This window comes from Heptranchias perlo, chromosome 20, assembly GCF_035084215.1.
Source record: "Heptranchias perlo isolate sHepPer1 chromosome 20, sHepPer1.hap1, whole genome shotgun sequence".
NCBI classification, from domain to species: Eukaryota; Metazoa; Chordata; class Chondrichthyes; order Hexanchiformes; family Hexanchidae; genus Heptranchias; species Heptranchias perlo.
This window is the reverse complement of record NC_090344.1, coordinates 15,958,225-15,972,262: the sequence shown is the minus strand read 5'-3', so window position 1 is coordinate 15,972,262 and position 14,038 is coordinate 15,958,225. Positions and strand designations below refer to the sequence as shown.

At 43.3% G+C, this 14,038-nt stretch overlaps 5 non-coding genes across 5 annotated transcripts; 3 read left to right on the top strand and 2 right to left on the bottom strand.

Moving 5' to 3' along the window:
• Positions 1-293: 293 nt before the first annotated feature.
• Positions 294-367, bottom strand: trnai-aau (transfer RNA isoleucine (anticodon AAU)). Its single transcript has one exon. It is a non-coding gene; the product is annotated as a tRNA-Ile (tRNA).
• A 1,863-nt stretch (positions 368-2,230) lies between these two features.
• On the top strand, positions 2,231-2,320 carry trnap-ugg (transfer RNA proline (anticodon UGG)). Its single transcript is given in 2 exon segments — positions 2,231-2,266; positions 2,285-2,320. It is a non-coding gene; the product is annotated as a tRNA-Pro (tRNA).
• A 526-nt stretch (positions 2,321-2,846) lies between these two features.
• trnai-aau (transfer RNA isoleucine (anticodon AAU)) lies at positions 2,847-2,920 on the bottom strand. The gene has a single exon. It is a non-coding gene; the product is annotated as a tRNA-Ile (tRNA).
• Positions 2,921-3,691: 771 nt separating this feature from the next.
• Positions 3,692-3,764, top strand: trnav-cac (transfer RNA valine (anticodon CAC)). The gene has a single exon. It is a non-coding gene; the product is annotated as a tRNA-Val (tRNA).
• Positions 3,765-11,876: 8,112 nt separating this feature from the next.
• Positions 11,877-11,958, top strand: trnas-gcu (transfer RNA serine (anticodon GCU)). Its single transcript has one exon. It is a non-coding gene; the product is annotated as a tRNA-Ser (tRNA).
• Positions 11,959-14,038: the final 2,080 nt, after the last annotated feature.

The window sequence follows — 14,038 nt, the reverse complement described above, 5'->3', positions numbered from 1 at the left end:
ATCCAAGTTTGCCGATGACACAAAGATAGACAGAATTATAAGCAGTGTGGATGGATGAATGAGATTACAGAGAGATATTACTAGATTAAGTGAATGGGCAAAACTGCGGCAAATGGATTTCAACGTAAGCAAGTTTGAGGCCGTCCACTTTAGACCTCAAAAAGATAGATCAGAAAACATATTAATGGATGTTACTCCAAAAAATTGACCTCATGACATTTTGTGTGGATTCGCTTGTTTCTCAAGTCTGCCAAACTTTTAAAAGTTACCAAAGTATTGCAATAGGAACCTTATGGCCCGTACGGGGATCGAACCCGCGACCTTGGCGTTATTAGCACCACGCTCTAACCAACTGAGCTAACCGGCCATGTAGACATCTTAGCTTTATGGGCTTACCCGCGTGTTGGGTAGTTTGTGTTTATTTTTACACCAGCTGACAGGGTTTTACAACGAATATTGAATAAACCACATCCCTTAAACATTGTTACTTGTTTCTGTATATACTGTCGAGGAAGTAGATCAAAATTAACAAACAAAGAGCACTTTAATGTAACAGATTAAATTCCGATCAATATTATTTTACTAACAATCCACAGCCCATCCATAAAACACTGCCCCGCTATAAAACCTGTGGGCAGGAACCTGAGCTGCTGTGAAAATGATATCACCGCAACGTGATTCGATCACGCTGCGTTTTGACGTTGAGTCAGATGTCTGTCTGTCTATCTGTCTGTCTGTTTATCCGTCTGATTGGGTCTCGGCCTTATTCGCAGGCCTCGCTCCCCGACTGACTGAACAACTACCGGGCCGTGTGTCAGAATCAATGACTGTGACTGACTGTCTGCCCATTTATGGCCACATTTTTGAGTTCCTGCCTTCGCTCTATGTCGCAGGCCTGTCTCTGTACCTTAGGATCACAACACACCCACAAGCTTCACGACTGAACGCAGGTTTGGACAGTCTGTCCTCGCAGGTCCTTCGGAAGCTAATGATTTTGAACTGAATTATTTTTCCTGAGTGACTTGTGAAGTTTGGTTCAGTGATATGTTTGCGAAAGAGAACGGAGGAAATAGTTAGTGTGCAACTCGACATTTCTCTACATCGGAATAGAAAACGTGATTGGATGGATATAAGAGGTCTGAAAGGATGGCCGATCGGCTGTGGGTGGCACCGAATTCTGCAGTGGCTGCAGTGGTTCATTACCGGTAATGAAAATGAGGTAATATACTACCACAAGCTGCCGGTGAAAATCATTCAATTTCCCAAACTTGACCCACCGAATCAAATGAAGCTGCTGGGAAAGCTACAAGACAACGCCGGTCTATCGGGCATCGTTTGAAGCAACTGGCAGTTTAAAGTGGCATCTACAGCCATGTAAGGACTGCCATGTGCCGCTGCGATCGCCGAGTGGTTGAAGCGTTAAATTCAAGATCAAATGGAGTTTTCCTTCGCAGGTTTGATTTCTGCTCGCTGAATTATTGTTTAAAGATCCGTTCAACGCTCAAATGAATGAACTGGATCTAACTCACTTCATTTATCTCCCTCAGAGCATGAGAGATACTCGAGCGTGGCCGGCGCTTTTAATTGGGTGCCCAATGTACTCTTGCAAAATTCAAATACACAAGAAAGAATCTTGCCCAATCTGCAACTAAAATTCTGATACTTTGCAGAACCACCCATTTATAAGCGACTTTATTTACATGAATCTCTCTATCTCTCCTTGTCTCTTGTCTCTATGTTGTCCCCTGATGGACTTCTCAGGCTTCCTGGAACGGTAAAGGCTGATCTAACCTGCAACACCAGCAGGGAAAGGTAAAGGAAAAAAAGACTGAGACGGTCGGAAAAGTAAAGGTGCAACCCAGCTGATAAATTCGTAGCTAATGACTCCACATTTTTGTCTCTTCGCCCTCACAGTGAAAGAAAACAGCAATCTGAGTAAAATATACTTATGATAGCTTGTCCACTCTGACGATGCCGAGACAGATGCCAACGTAGCTTCAGATGAACTAATTCTGAAAAGTATTATTTGAAAAAACAAGTCGTACATTGTAAACGAATTTAGTAAAGAGAGGCTAATATTGGTGACTGGAAATAGGTCGTGTACAACTTGATATTGCTGTATTTTGGAATAGAAAACGAGATTGGGTGGACAGAAGCGGTTGGAAAGGATAGCCGATCGGCTGAAGACTATGGTGAAATTTTAGACCGGCTGCAGGGCTTTCTAGCAAGCGGCTCGTTGGTCTAGGGGTATGATTCTCGCTTTGGGCGTTTTTCTAATGGAATATGCGAGAGGTCCCGGGTTCAAATCCCGGACAAGCCCTGTTATCTCACTGCTTTTTAGTGAAAAGTCACCAATTGGATTCTGACATCTTTGCAGTTGTTCGAATTGAATTATATTTGAGCTCCAGAGGACAAAGTGCAGAAGTTTCCAAGGCGCAACACACACGGAGTAAATAAAATGTCTCAAGATGATGTGGAGATTGAAGCTGAATGTGAATTTACCCCAATTTAGGCGGTCTCATTGATATTAGATGACGGGATCGAGAACCACATATCCAAGTTTGCCGATGACACAAAGATAGACAGAATTATAAGCAGTGTGGATGGATGAATGAGATTACAGAGAGATATTACTAGATTAAGTGAATGGGCAAAACTGCGGCAAATGGATTTCAACGTAAGCAAGTTTGAGGCCGTCCACTTTAGACCTCAAAAAGATAGATCAGAAAACATATTAATGGATGTTACTCCAAAAAATTGACCTCATGACATTTTGTGTGGATTCGCTTGTTTCTCAAGTCTGCCAAACTTTTAAAAGTTACCAAAGTATTGCAATAGGAATCTTATGGCCCGTACGGGGATCGAACCCGCGACCTTGGCGTTATTAGCACCACGCTCTAACCAACTGAGCTAACCGGCCATGTAGACATCTTAGCTTTATGGGCTTACCCGCGTGTTGGGTAGTTTGTGTTTATTTTTACACCAGCTGACAGGGTTTTACAACGAATATTGAATAAACCGCATCCCTTAAACATTGTTACTTGTTTCTGTATATACTGTCGAGGATGTAGATCAAAATTAACAAACAAAGAGCACTTTAATGTAACAAATTAAATTCCGATCAATATTATTTTACTAACAATCAACAGCCCATCCATAAAACACTGCCCCGCTATAAAACCTGTGGGCAGGACCCTGAGCTGCTGTGAAAATGATATCACCGCAACGTGATTCGATCACGCTGCGTTTTGACGTTGAGTCAGATGTCTGTCTGTCTATATGGTCCTTGATCAGAGTAGGGCTCCTACTGCCCGTTTAATGTTTACATGCCTGTAGAAGACTTTTGGATTCCCTTTTATATTGGCCGCCAGTCTATTCTCATACTCTCTCTTTGCCCCTCCTATTTCCTTTTTCACTTCCCCTCTCAACTTTCTATATTCAGCCTGGTGAATGAATGAAAAACATGTTGGATTTCCGTCAGTCGGAAACAGAAAGTTATTGGTTTATTAATGGCGAATTGAACAACTGTTCGTCTTTTTACTTAGTTGAATGATTTTTGCGAAATTAATACAGCAAACTATTTTGTAAAAGTTAATTTCCTGAAGGAGAACCGGCCCGTCTCCCAGCACTGAGAACATTTGTAGACGGCAACTATCTTCCGAGCATTTCCTATAACTGTTTGCACAGCAGCGTTTCCGTAGTGTAGTGGCTATCACGTTCGCCTCACACGCGAAAGGTCCCCGGGTCGAAACCGGGCGGAAACATTTTCAAAACGTTATCCACTAAAAATCAATAAATATGAAAAAACGCAAGAATTCACTCTGTGGTGAAATATGAATAAAATACAGAACCGGTATATTTTCCTTTATCTGTCCAGTTCGACACACACTCAAACATTACACAGATACCGAAAATGTCTCTCCCTCACTCCAGTTTCCTGCCCTGACTGTGCAGAATTTCCCTCCCAAAGCTCCTCATTGCGACTGGTTTTCGTTGATTTGTGAGAGACCATTAAAGGACCCTGAAGAGCGGCCTCGGTTAATAACTACAGTTCGAAACAGCATTGCAGCCGCGGCAACAAACACATCAGTTTTTCGAAGTTCGATGTTCCCCAGCTCCCGGATTGAGTGCGGCCACGACAGCAACGACATTCAGGCCGCCTGTCCGGCCCCGCTCCCTCCAATCACAGGTTGCTGTCGGAAAGCTGCAAATGTGGCCTCAGACAGCGCAATACTGCCCATCTCTGGGGGACAATAGACCACCGAAGCTTTCACCACACATCGCAGGCATCATCTGTCCCGCAGTGTTCCTGCTTCGCTGCAAACACAGAACTTACCAGCTGTTTCAATGTTTATTGTCTGAACAAGGATTTGAACTCTGCACACTCCAATCACTAGCCGCTTATGGAAGTCTGATAGTCCACCGACTGAGCTACCCAGCCTCAATATTACAAAAAGATCCATTATACAGATTTATGGTCGGACTCTGAATTATCCCTCGTAGAATCGAACTGGGGTGAAATTCCTTTTATAAAATTCTCAGTAACGTGTTGAGGAGAATCCTTGTTTCTGTTGAACATGATGTAAGAAACAGACAGCGAATTCGTGAGTTTACAATTCTTCCTGTTTGTGCCAAATGTCTTGTCATTCGTTAGCACCAATTAAAATAACACTTTACCCAGTGGCTCAAAAGCTAATCTTGTCCCACACGGGAGTTAGAAAAGGCCTCTCGATCTATCAGCGTATTTTCATCTGTAAGCTGAATAATTTCACCCGTTACACAGTGACATCAGGCAGAATATTTCCCTTCCAAATTTTCCCCACACGAAACTTCCAACCGATGAATATCGGCTTCACGAAAATAAGAATTGTGTGTTTGGTTCTTCAGATTTAAAGATCTCGGACCGGCCCCTTTGCGGCATCAGCTGACGCTAATCGCCCCCTCTCCCACCGTAAACAATTAAACTCGCACCTACTGTTGTAAGACGGGAGTCTAGAGGAACCTAACTGCCCACATGGGAACACTAAGAAGTAGATGCGTTATGGAACAGACCAGTTGTACCTTGAACTCCGGTCAAAATGTTCGGAGTAAAATGTTCGACTGTTCTCGGTGAGGCTCAAACTCACAACCTGGGCATTTCTGAAGCTGATAAAAGTGCCGCACGCTGACCGCTTGCGCTACAAGAGCTTCGTGATCTTTCTCCGATTTCTCCAAGAAGCCTCCAATCAAGATGCGCTTCGATAAATATCCGCAGTGACCTTTAAAAGCCGTGGAATCTGAAACAAAACCCCAGACGATAAGAGCCTTTAATTATATTATTATTAACTTAGGGACAATTATTGATGGTACTTTAAGGAGGATTTGGGGAAAGTGTGAGACGAAATTGGGAAACTCTCCCTGGGCTGTCGTTGATTGAAGAGATGGGCGTTATTTCATTTGAAAACCGAGGCTCGGAACTTTCTGATGGAGAAGTGTAACAGAAGATTGTGGTTAGTGACAGTTGCCGAGGAGATCCAGAGGAGAGGGAGAAAAGTCAAAGTCACAGCTGTGACATCTCAAGTGCTCCACTTATCTGTAATATTTAAAAAGTAATGTACAGTACAGAGCAAGCCGATTTGGTATCGGTTATCAAAAATACTAAAAGACACGTGGTCAAACGCGGATTTGTGAAGAGGGAACGGATTTAACCGCCAGACCGAAATCATTCCACATGAATCTGAAGCGTCTTGCGGAAAACGGCAGCGCGAACTGTGACGTTCGTGTCATGACTTGAAAGACCCTCGAATTACCGACAGTATCTTTGAACGAGTTGTGTCAGCAAAACCGTGATTGAAGCCGCTTTGCATTTGTCAAACGTGTAGGTGACGATATTGGGATTGAAAAAGGTCGATATCAAATATTTGAAATATCACCATACGTCATGACCCGAAAATCGACTGTAAAATCGAGTTTTTCCTGTAAGTCGTGAATTGAAGGGAAAGGCGCACCAATCAGATCAGAGATAATGTATAAAACTTGATATCAACCACCAGGTTTCCCCTTTTTTCGGCGTTTAAAACAATCTGTTTCACAGTTTGTCAAACCCGAAACAGCCTCTGGGATTTGTTGATTGGAATTTCAATGCAAATTGGGACCGTCACTTAGTATCGGAACAAATATACCCGCTGAGGTATCGGGGTTGTTACTGGTTTATTGATATCAGTGAGTCACCGATTTTAAACTAGCTGAGGGTCTAAACCTGAGGTAAGAGCCTGGGATAGACAAGAGATTCTTCAATGTATCAAGTTAAATTACACTGATTCTTCAAACACTGTACATCACATCCCTTAAACATTGTTACCTGTTACGATATAACACTGGTGAGGGTGGAAACGGGAAATAACGGAAGAAACCTTCATTGTATCCAACTTATTAATATTATTATTATACAAACAATGTACAGCCTATCCCTTAAAAAAAAACTCAATGCTAAACCAGTCGTCAGTCCCAGAGCCGCTGTGCCGGTTATGTGATTTGCATCCGATTCTGACTGACTTAGTATCAGACGCGCTCCCGTCAACAGTAAATGGATGGGGCCGGATTCATAAGAGAAAAATGAGGACCGACCTCCGCATAACCTGTCTTCATAATTTAACCATTTTAGCCCCGGTATCATTCTGGTGAATCTGCGCTGCACCCCCTCCAAGGCCAACATTTCCTTCCTGAGATGTGGTGCCCAGAACTGAATGCAATACTTTAAATTGTTTCTCAGCAGGGATTTCTATCTGTCACATACTTCCCCCCTTTGAATATCGGCTTCCCTGAAATAAAGGCCAACATCCCATGAGACATTTAAATTAATTTTTCTCCCATTCCACTGGCTTTGAGCGATTTCTGTACTTGGACCCCTAAATCTCTCTGCTCCTCCACAGTTCCTAGCTTCTCACCATTTAGAAAATACTCTGATCTATCTTGCTTCAGTCCAAAGTAGATGAGCTCACACTTTTCCATGTTGAAAGTTTGAACAGACTGGGGCTCTTCTGTATCGAAAAGAGAAGACTCGGGGGTGACCTGATATAGGACTTTAAGATTATGCAAGGGTTTGATAGGTTAGACGTAGATAAGGTGTTTGCACTTGCGGAGGTGAGGACTCCAAATCATTGGAGCCATGAACATCAGGTATTCACTATTTAATTCAATATGGCATTCAAGAGGAAGACATTCACCCAGAGAGTCGTTAGAATGTGCAATTCGCTCCCACAAGGAGTAGTTTAGGCGAATAGCATGGATTCGTTTACGGCGAAGCTAGATAAACACATGGAGGAGAAAGGAATATAAGGGTTTGCTCATACGGTTAGATGAAGAGGGGATGGCGGAGGCGTGTCTTCAGCATAAACACCGGCAGAATCTATTTGGGCCGAATTACCTTTTTCCGTGATGTACATTCTTTGTAATTCTATGTAACTCCATCTGCCACAATTTTGCCAACTCACTTAATCTTTCAATTTCCCTTTGCAACTTTATGCTTCCATTTACACGACTCACTGTGACACCTGACTTGGTGTCAGCGACAAACATGGATATACGGCAGTCTATTCCGTCGTCTACGTCATTTATACACAGGGTCTCTGTCTCCCACCTTCTCACCAACTCCCTACCCGTTTCAATAGGTTGCTTTAAATTCTACGCACTCCCATTTATGTTAACAGTCTCTTCTGTAGTTCCTTATCGAATCCTTCTGGAATTCAATATTATATAACACCCATAGACACTCCATTATCTACCACATTACATATATCTTCAAAAAGTTCAACTAGCTTTGTTGGACTTGACTTACCCTTTACAAATCCATGCTGGTTCTGTCTGATTACTTCATATTTATCCAAGTGCTCAGGCATTCTTTCCCTAATAATGGATACTGGTAACTTCCCCACAACAGACGTCAGACTAATGGGTCTATAATTTCCAACTTCATCTCTGCTACCCATCCTAAATAATGGGGTGACATTGACAATGTTTCAATCAAAGGAACAATTCCTGAATCAAGAGAGTTTGAACGATCATGACTAAAACATGTGCCATTTCCTCGCCTATTCCCCTTAGTCCCCTCGGGTGGTAACGATCAGGTCCTGGAGATTTGTCTATCTTTATTCTAATTATTTTCTCCATTGCCATGATTTTACTTATACTGAATCCCCATGATTTATTTACAGTTGTCCTCGTGTCTCTGGTATGTTAGCTTCATTTTGTTCTGTGAAGTAAATATTTCGCAATTCTGCCATTTCCTGATATTCAATTACAATATCACCTCCATCTGTCTTTAAGGGGCTCACATTACTCTTAGTCACCCTTCTTTCTCTTAAAGTACTGGTAAAAACCTTGATTGTTGTCCTCATTTTCCCTCAAAGGTTTTTCTCTTTTCCCTGATTGTTCCTCTTCCGGTTTTTAGTTTCAGCACCGCAATAAATCATACTTTGCTCTAAAGTTCGGCTCAATAGTTCTTTACTGTCAGAGAGAGAATTGTCTGATCCCCGAATTTAGTTGATATAACAAACACAAGCACACATAATCATCGGTGTATCAACGCACTGATGGATACACAAAGATAAATACAACGAGAAATGTAGGAAGTATCGGGCTTAGTTGGTTAAAGCATCTGTCTTGTAAACAGGCGATCCTGGGTTCAATTCCCAGCAGTGCCTTATACAACATATTATTTTTACCTAATTTGTGGAATTAAGCGACAAAATAACACTGTGGTGTTTGTACTTGTTCAGGTTTCAGGCGGAAACAGATATCAAGATGACTGCTCAAAAACGCCCTTTCATTATTCAGACAGAACTCTCATAGAATGTGTCTGTAACATGTTCATTTAAGGACAAGTTCTTCTTTCCAGTCTCGTTGGGGTCGGGGGATAATTCACGATTTGAAGTTTAAACCCGGAAGTAGTCCTAATTTGGACCGAGATTTGTGATCTTGACCTGCGGTACAAACGTTTGCAAACTGGAAAATGAAAGCCCGAAATCACTCCACCTGAATCCCCGGGCCCGAATGAAATATATCCCAGGATGTTAATAGAAGCAAGGAAGAAAATAGCGGAGGCTCTGACCATTGTTTTCCAATCCTCCCTCGTTACAGGTGTGATGCCGGAGGATTGGAGGACCGCTAAAGATGTACCGTTGTTTAAAAGGGAGAAAGGGGTAGATCGAGTAATTTGTGGCCAGTCAGCCTAACCTCGGTCAGACTGAAGGTATCCCATTAAATCTACACTGTACTTCCTCCACAGCCAATACTGGGAGGAGGGGACTGTTGGCTGACAAGCCTCAGCTACACCAGGAGAGGGAGACTGACCCTCGCTCTCTCTTATTTCTCGGATGTGCTACTTTTGAAAAAAAAGGTGAGTATCTCTGTACCTTTAAACTCGCTGTCTCACTGCACGTGTATTTAAAGTGTATCGTAGGACGGTGTGTGAGTGTCTCTGTACCTTTAAACCCTCTGGCTCTCTACACAGGTATTGACAGTGTATTGTCGGATGGTGTGAATGGGATGAGGTTCTGTGGGGCGAAGTGTAGCCGATTGGGAGCAGCGCCCATTTGCGGGCTGAGTTTTGCACACTTGATTTTCTCGCTCCCTTCTTTCTTTCTTTCTTTCTTTCATCGCCTTATATCCTATCCTTTCTTTCACTCTCTTTTCATTTCTATTATTTCATTCTTTTTCTTTCTGCCTCCAGCACCTTTGTCTGTGTCCTGTCTTTGTTCTCTCATGTTTCTCTGCTGAAAGATCCATAATTCAGACCCGCCGCTTCTTCCAGATTTTTTTCCTTCCACAATCATGGTCTATTTCATTGAGACTTTCCAGCGGCCTTGCCTACTCTAACACTCACTTTCACAGTCTTACACCTTTAAGTTTGCACTGCATCGACCGCTGTTTCTCGGGGGCACATGTCCCGTTCGCATCAATGTCCATTTGTGCCTTGAAACCAGTCTGCTCCAGAGACAAGCTCAAAGAAAGCAGGGCTGGCATTCGGAAGGACAGCGCATACTTTTCCGTGAAATTTCCATGGGGTATCTTGTGATACGCGGGATGTTAACTGAAGAACTGGGTTTTGTTTTCATGGTCGTTGGCGCTTTTCCCCGAGCAGTTGATGTGCGGGAGAGACGGGCGGCGCTCCACAGCTGCGAAAGACGGCTGAAAGGTGCACTTTTGGCAATCTGGGCGGTGCAGGAAGGTCGGAAATGTTCGGCTTGATCTTAATAGGTCTGTGGAAATGTCCGATTGAAAAGGAATGAGGAGAAATGAAAAGAGCGGCAATGGTGATAAAGTGTCGATTACAGGAGGTTGGCCGTGAGCGAAAGGTCCTTTGAAAGCTCGGCGTGGAGGGGATTTTGTTCGGAAACGGCAGACGGCGCGTGGGGAAAGTGAAGTGTGAGCTGCGTCGTTGGGTCAAATTGGGTGTTTTCAGGAAAACGGCCATTGTGAAATCACAAAAATGAAAACAGAAAATGCTGAAAATGCTGAGCAGGTCAGCAGCACCTGTGGAGAAAGAACCAGAGGGAACGTTTCAGCTCTATGACCTGAATCATCAGAACTGAAGAATTTGCCATGTGCGTGAGTAACTTTGTTGTCTCAGAAGCCGGTTTCCATCTCTGAATTATGTGGGCTCGAATCTTACTGCTGCCAGAATTTGTGGAGTTTTTCATTTTGGCCGCCTCACCAAAAACCCTTCTTTAATAAGAAGTGCTTTTCCGCATTGCTGGTTTACACCTGTTTGCACAATTCAGCAAAGTCTGGATTGCCACCCAACTGTTTCTGAGACGGAGGTGTTGGGAGTGTAAGTTGTGATCTCGGCGAAGTATCAATCAATGTGCACAATGGCGCCCTGGTGAACAGAGTCCCTCTTATAGTCAGTATAATATAAAAGGTATGCACCATAATTATGAATTTCGTCTTTGCATCACACAAGGATTTATTATCAGGGAATGTACATGAGCAGGTCGATTTACGTCACGCTCCGGTCGCTTTGCATCGCCTCCCACAAATAGAATAGAATCATAGAAAGGTCACAGCACGAAAACAGGCCATTCGGCACATCGAGTCCGTGCCGGCTCTCTGCAAGTGCAATCCAGACAGACCCACTCCCCCACCCTTTCCCTGTGGCCCTGCATTCTCTTTCGTTTCAAATACTTATCCAGTTCGTAATTGAAGGCCATGATTGAATCTGCCTCCACCACCCCCTCGGGCGGTGTATTCCAGATCCGAAACACTCGCTGTGTAGAAAAGTTTTTCCTCATGTCACCTTTGGTTCTTTTGCCAAACACCTTAAATCTATGTTCTCTGGTCCTTGAACCTTCCGCCAATAGGAACAGTTTCTCTCTATTTCCTCTGTCCAGATCCTTCATGATTTTGAATACCTCCATCAAATCTCCTCGTAACCGTCTCTGTTCAAAGCAGAACAATCCCCAGCTTCTCCAATCTATCCATGAAACTTATGCCCCTCATCCCTGGAATCTTTACAGTAAATCTCGTCTGTTGGCATTTGGTATTAACATCGCCGAACCCCCACCATCAACATACTAGTGGTTATCATTAACCAGAAACATAACTGGACCAGCCACATACATACTGTGGCTCCAAGAGCAGATCAGAGGCTGGATATTCTGAGCCAAGTCACTCACCTTCTAATTCCCTAAAGCCGTTCAACCATCCATGAGGCGCAAGTTGAGTGAGTTGGAATACTCATGTGATGGTCATCGACCTGAAATGTTAACTCTGTTTCCATGTCGAAAGATTCTGCCTGACCTGCTGAGGAGAAACACATTTCCAGTTTTCATTTCAGGTTGGCAACATAGCCAGTATTTTCATTTTGAATAAAGGAGCTTTCGCTTGTTTCAACATGCGACGAGGTGGCCGAGAGGTTAAGGCGATGGACTGCTAATCTATTGTGCTATGCACGCGTGGGTTCGACTCCCATCCTCGTCGTTATTTTGTTTAAATTTTGTTTCTCTCATTCAGTCCACCCAGAAGATCTGGTCAATGTCCCATCCTTCTCGAAACGGCAGACCGTGGGTATTGCATTGTTTGCTGAAATCAGCAACAGTTCCTTCCAGGGAGGTGTTGAGATTGTATGGTCGCGAAATATCAGAGTGTACATTGGTGTCATTGTAAAAAGAGTAAATCTTAACGTCAACGTAAGAGAAACTTATGGACCACAATGAAGATTTATGACTGGATCATTCCGTGTCTGTGTCCGTTAAAAAGGGACGTACTGTTAGTCCCAGATAATTCCGCATCTGTGTCTGTTTAAAAGGGGTGTGCTGTAAGTCCCGGATCATTCTGTGTGCGTTTTACCCGATTTTCTTGAGACCTTTTTCCTTCTGAACTGAAATGACGATCCTCTCTCGAGAAGAAGGTTCACCGCCTGCTTCGGGCAACTGGCAGGAAAAATAACAAAAACTGATGAGACCAAGTTCATTCTGCTGGGCTTCCATTCCAATCTCCGCACTCTATCCCCCATTCAGTCCCACCCCCGCCTGGACATTATAAGCTCCGATATTCATAAGGGAATGGAGAAGCCGAATATCACGGTTATAATTTTCTTCGTTGATCAACACTGAATAGCCTCAATTGCAATGATTCAGAAGGTAATCATAGAATCATAGAACCTTACAGCACAGAAGGAGGCCATTCGGCCGTCGTGCCAGTGTCAGCTTTTTCGAAGATCTGTCCAAATTAGACCCACACCCCAGATTTTCCCCATAACACTGCAAATTAGTCCTCTTCAATTATGTCCAATTGCCTTTTAAATGATCCAATGGAATCTGCTTCCACCATCCTTTCAGGAAGTGCGTTCCTGATCTCAACAACCCTCTGTGTGAAAAAAATTCTTCTCAATTCCCCTCTTGTTCTTTTGCCAATTATTTTAAATCTGTGATCTCTGGTTACCGACCCAGTTGCCAGAAAAAACAGTTTCTCCCTACTTGCTCTTTCAAAACCCCTCATTATTTTTAATATCTCTATTAGGTCTCCCGTTAACCATCTCTGCTGTAAGGAGAACAATCCCAGTTTCTCCAATCTCTCCATACAACTGAAATCCCTCATCACTGGTATCATCCAGGTCAACCTGCTCTGAATCCTCTTCAATGCCTTTTCATCCTAAAATGTGTTGCCCAGATCTGTACAATATACTTCAGCTGAGGGCTTACCAATGATTTGTAAGGATTAGTATGATTTCCCTTTTTAATGTATTCAATGCCCCTATTTACAAAGCCAAGAATCCCATACGCTTTCATATCCACCGGACCAACTTGCCCTGTTTTCTGAATATGAACCCCCAGGTCCCTTTGCTCTTCGAACCCCCCATAAATTGTTCCATTTAGATGATACTGCCTCTCCATGTTCATCTTCCAAAAGTGCATCACTTCACACTGATCGGCGTTAAATCTGTCACGTGACTGCCCATTTCACCAGTCTGTCTTTGTCCTCCTGAAGTCTGCTATTATCTTTCTCACAATTTATTACGTTACCAAGTTTTGTATCATCCGCAAACTTCGAAATTGTGCTCCCTATTGCCACATCCAAGTCATTTATATATAACAAGAAAGCAATAGTCCTAATACCGACCCCTGGGGGATTCCACTGCATATTTCTCTCCAGTCAGAAAGACATCCGTTCACCACTAATCTCGGCCTCCTATCCTTTAGCCAATTACTTGCCCACGTTTCCACCGACCCTTTAATCCCACGTGCTTCTAGTTTTCGAATAAGTCTGTAATGTGTTCATTTCTAAAATGTGCCCTCAAAATAAATATATCCCCATAATTTTATTGTTAAACAATGAGAATACAGATATTAAATCGAGTGCGAGATCGGGTTCATTCCCATTACCCGGAGGTGACGGGACCCGAGCAGGGGAAATCCCATCTGGGTTTATTTTTTCCGAAAACGGAGACGGAAAATAGCAAATCTCATCCCGTCGAAATCCAACAATTGGACGAAGAACCGACAGCCTTTTCCCATCCCGGGTTTGCAGACCTGGCTGTTGAAGGAAGCCTGGTAAGTCC